We start from the raw sequence: 6,000 nt of genomic DNA on the forward strand, positions 1-6,000 counted from the left end.
GCATATGATGTTTCGGGATTTATAAAAGTTCATAATTGTTAAAACACTTAAACACTTTAGCACGTTTATACATTTATAATATATAACTCTCTTATATAGTTCATAAGTATTTCGGTTCGTAAAATAACGAAACTAAGCGGAAGCTTGAACTTCAGATGTGTTCGGTCCTTCGTTTCGCTTGATCTTCATCCAAGACGTCCTAGTTATCACCTAAATGTCATAACCCATGACATATGTTAGACATAAACTGAATATAACATAAATTATATGCTTATGTCCAACAAACATGAAACAAAAATAAATTTAAGAAGCCCGTCGTAAGCTACGGTTGACCACCGTAGGTTACGGTCCACTTTAAGTATTCTGGGCAGTTAAGCCCTACCGTAACCTACGGCTGACCACTATAGGTTACGGTGACGATCTGCTGTAAATCATTTCCAAAAAGTGCCTACCGTAACTTACGGTACTCAACCGTAGGTTACGGTTCAGTGCTGCCGGTTCCCTTTTTCCTGATTTGCCCCTTTGTACGAAAACTCGCATATCTTTTCGTACACTTGTCTGTTTAACCTTAAATTTGTTTCTACACGATTGTAAATTAATTGCCCACATTTTAGACTCAAAATCCGAAACCCGGAATGATGACCGTTGCACTCCAAGCCATCGGCTCATATTTAATTCATGTGATTATTTGACCCATTATCACATTTAGTTATACTAACTACATTTTTATGGTGAGGATCAAATCCCTACAGATTTTAACCTTCATCCGCGTTTACGAACTTGCGTTTACGCTCCGTTTCCCAGTATGTGTCTTCGCATTTATTTTGACCCGTTTAATTACTTAAATCAAACAAGGACTTATTTGACCCATATCTTAGTTTCACCATTTTTAGCCTGCGTCCTCACTTTATAATCTTTATTTATTTATCATCACAACTTCAATTCTGATGGATCGTGATAGAATATCATTATATTCCTATCCTATCCTCAAGTATGAAAATCTTACGAAATTGACCCATTATGTAGCATTATGCCCAAATGGTTTAAACCTTCGACTATATACTATGAAAAGATTAACCAAATTATAAAACTCATATTCAACAACCCTTAAGGGTCATTTGCCTAGTTTATCATCCAAGGGCGGTTTGGTCAACTTTAATCTTTTTAATCACGAATGACATTTTGAAAACTCGTTTTAACCAAGTATACTTTTTTAACTTGTATTCCATTTTAAATTCATTATGCCCCTAAGAACATAATTTCAATTTTCAATTTTCTTGATATACTTCATTTTAGGCAAATCCAATGTTCACCCACGACTCAAATAGCCCATCTCGGCCCTATGACCTCATTGAGAGTTTGACCAATTTCACATACCTGGCTCGGGTCAAAGCATTGACCCGTATTAATCACTCACATTTTTAGTTGCTAATTAATAGCAACCCAATCTCATACGCTATTCGCCCCTGTGAGCACAAGACTCGATAAGCAAACATTAGTCGTCATGGAACATCACCATTTGACCCGTTTGACCTAAACGATCAAGCATTTCTTATATATATATATATATATATATATATATATATATATATATATATATATATATATATATTACGAAATGGTATTTATTTACCATTTCACGCATTTGACCCATTGCGGCTTTTCACCACAGGGTTAAAATTCTTAGATGTTGTTTGCTTTATTCTTGTTGCCCATTATGGCTTACGCCATAATGTAAGTTTTCAAAACTTTTTGACTTTCCATCAACACGTGACTAAATTATCGTTTTACCCCTTTTTACCATCAAATATGGTTTTCTACCATTTTTATTTATTCCGATTCGTATCGATTCGCTTCAGAACATCATATTTCAAAGATTTATTTCAAATGCTTAGTCGCTCATCTTTAATCATATTACAATAGTAGATGTACTATTTTAAAGTTGTAAGCTTAACTTACCTTGCGTCTGTTTAAGCCTTCTCGCGTCTTGGTCCATTTGACCCATTATTTTCCAAGCTCCCACCTAGCTCGTCAAGTGTCAAACTATTACATAATATCCACAAGATGGTTAGATTAGCCATCCTACACATGACCAACATCTTTTTATACCATCTTTTTCATTCGAATCTTTTTACACAATCTTTTTCATTCTAATCTATTATAGGCCAGTTTGACCTTTTTAAAAGTCAAACTGCCAATTGACATTTATAAATGCACTAGCACCTTGATAGAACTCACTTAGACATTTTATCAAACACTTGGTGGGCATTATTTCTAGGCTATAGTATTAGCTAACTTTGCCAACCAGGATTACCATGTTTCTTTCAATTTCAGCAGGTTCATACATTTAGTAACATCAATTCAATATAAACTTACAATTATCATAAGCTAATATATCAACTATCATATAAGAATTTGGGGTTTTCATCATTATGTAAAAACCCATTTCACCACATACATGGACATTCATCCAAACATCTAGTTTAGTCAAGTATCTCATATCTTCTTGTAAATATGATGATTATATGCACATTTTAACATCACAATAACATCAATTTCATCCTATCATCAAAAACCACTTCATGTCATGTATGAACACTTGACATAGTCTCAAATTTATTCAAGTATTTGTCAAATACTAACTAGTATGATGATAATAAAATAAATACATCATCAATTTCATCATACTACTTAAAATATTGAACTCAAAGTCATCACCTTCAAGTTCATCCACATACTTATCATCACCAAAGCATAAATTACAACATACCGTACGATCTACATGTAACCGCCTGCGTTTCGAAACTTTTCTCTTTTGGCAAGTCTCGTCCTCGTGATGCTTAATGATACCATTTTATGTTAAACTATGTGCTTTTGTGACGAACAATATGAATCTTGACACTTATGATACTTGACACTTGTGATGCTTTAATACATGAACGATAGGAATCTTGACTCTTGTGAATCTAGACTCTTGTGATACTTTGAATCTTGACTCTTGTAAATCTAGACCCTTGTGATACTTTGGAACGTGACTCTTAAAACTTGATACTTATTAAACGAGAAACTTTGATACTTCCTCGAACGAGAAACTTGATACTTATTGAACGAGAAACTAGCTTAGACACAGACTTGAAACACAGAAACTTTTGCGTTATTCATATAATATTACCATGTTATGATTACTCACAATAATACGCAACGCAATGCTCAATCTAACTCACAAAACGAACCAAACTCGGAGAACTAGCCAACGAGTATTGGCTGTCCGAATAGACATCCAATCGGAGGACCATCTGATCGGATGACTATCTGAGCGGATGGCCATTCGATCACTTGCACACTTACACCGACTCTCCACCACACTATAAATACCTACTGATGTGACAGCTCTATCCGACCCAGACGCTCCCAAGTCCTTTCAAGCACATTTCACTTGATTGTAGGCCATTTTCGTAAGTATTCTTCCCCGACTCTTGTACAACTTTCATCATTTAACACTTCTACACCATATTCTCCATCAAAATCACACGAACACTTCAACTTTTTCATGAAAACAACTGATTTGGGTCTCTTGAAGGTGGTTTCCACTCAGTTGTTTGTACAAACTGTGGTGGGTAAATTAGGTTCAGTTGGAAAAACAGCTATAAATGACCACTACGAACGAAGGATGCAAGTCCTCTCAACAAACTCCATATCTGCAGAAAAAATGCCACTATTCTAAATTAATATAGTAAGGCGTTTCTAATCTTCCTCGCAGCAAGACTTCTGAAAGCCAGTTGCAGTTTTAGTCGCGAAAGGGCCGCTTGCTTAACTTCATTTTTCTATATTCTAAAAGAATTATATATATATATATAATAAATAGAATTCTATATCTATAGCATCATTTAGTCAAGATCAACCCCAGATCTAAAGGAGTTTCACAACTTTAAGCAAAATCTAGAGAAATCTCACACTTTTTACCTCAGATCTGATGGAATTTCACTTGTTTCCGACTCAGATCTAAAGGACATCACGTTTACAATTGGTTTTCGAACTTCTCTTCAACTTTTATACAAAACTTTGGAAGAATCAGACTCAAACGGACTTTCGACTCATTCCTTAGTCAAAGGTCGGCTTGAAAACTGAATTCTACCGGCGAACGAGCCGACTGACGGGTCCAAACATGAAATTCCATCAAAGACAGCTTAACAGTTCGAAATGGGGTGATACCCATCTGATCGAGCGAGCTGTGTTTGGTGTGTTTCCGTTGTTTCGACACGTCGTTGCACCATCACCGATAACTCAGAACTTGGAAATTTCACGAAACATCACTCACTGACCATCTGCCCGAATGGTCATCTGATCGGATAACCATTCGTCCAGATTATCTGATTATGATGTCACTTTTTTGTTTTACAGGACACTATGATCACAGCATTGAAAACTTTAACAGTTCTCAAACACCCACTGTTCGAATGGCCATCCGTTTGAATGGTCATCCGTCCGGATGACCATCCGATCGGATGGAGCCCATCTGTTCGAATGGGCATCTGACCGGATGACCATCCGACCATGTACTCTGTCAGACACTTTTACTCGATTTTCGCACCATTCGACACTATGTTCCCCACCGGGTCAGCTCCTAGAGGACTTATGCTCTGTTCCCCGCGCGTAGGCTGATCTAGCGCTCCCTTCGATCTAATTTAGCAGTGTTTGGTTATAAGCACCCACTATGAGTATACTCGATCCCTTTTTGTCTTAAACACATTTAGGATGCAACATGTATTCTATATCAAGACACTTGACACTTGAAACTTATTTGAAACATACTCTATCCATTTAAACATGAAACATGAAACTTGTGATACTTGAGACTTTTATACTATGTGAACGTTTAATCCTTGTGTGTAGTTCCGCCTTAACAATGGTAGTGCTATAGGGGTAATGCACCTCCCAGTTAGTCTTTGGGGTATTGTTAGGATGAGACATATAACCTACCGTTAAACTTTGGGAAAGGCACTTAACGCATTGGAAACTTGGGCTATCACTTGGACTGCGTTAGCTAGCATGTTGAAACTTATTTTATGTTGTTCATGTTGGATATGAGTCTTTAAACTATTATGCTACGTATTCAAACTTGTATGCTCGCCAACATTTTTGTTGATAGTATTTTAATGCATGTTGCAGGTTGATAGTAGCTGGGATTCAAGAAAACAAGCTAGGATGATGCTTAGAATATCATAGTTAATTAGACAATTTTGAACATTGTTTGAATCATGATTTTATTTTGATATTTTATGTGGTTGTGGAACATGTCTGATATTTTGGATTTATTTATGAAATTTGATTAATCGTTATCGAAACAAATAGCGTTGTGGAATCTCTTGAGCATTCTGATTCGCTTAGTGTCGCGCCCCGATGTTTCCGCCATCGGTTGGGGTGTGACAGATCGGTATCATAGCCATAACTATAGGTAATTAGGAAAAGCAGGAATACTTTACCCTAGTCTATAGTTCTAGGAACTTTAACTCTTATCTGTTGTTTAAAACTTATGCATTCTACCGTACATGCTTCCTAGCAACACTTTCCTGTTAAACTTACATGCCTTTCCTAAGGCTAATACAATACACACTTAGATGCTTTGAAAACACACTCGAAACGACTCATCAAAACAGGGGTGATTCCCGCCTTTGATGATGACTTTCGCTCAGCAGTGTTTATATTTTTGCACGAGATTTACCCTCAAGACAGGAGTGACATCCAGACCTTGAAGGGAAATTTTCATTTCATAATCTAGTAGGTCTTATCTTTTGATAAATAGCGACAATACTAGGGTACGATGTTACCAAGTTAGAGGTGAAACTCACATCTTGATAACTAGTCCCACTCTTTGGTTTTCAGTCTCGTCAAAGTCTCGAAATTTTACAATTGATTAAGGACGTGTAGTGACCGAAAGGACAAATATCGTAGGCCTAACATCGATGACGTATTTGGCTAAGTAAGCCAAGGCACGTTACC

The sequence above is a fragment of the Helianthus annuus genome, chromosome 16 (assembly GCF_002127325.2).
Source record: "Helianthus annuus cultivar XRQ/B chromosome 16, HanXRQr2.0-SUNRISE, whole genome shotgun sequence".
Classification (NCBI taxonomy): domain Eukaryota; kingdom Viridiplantae; phylum Streptophyta; class Magnoliopsida; order Asterales; family Asteraceae; genus Helianthus; species Helianthus annuus.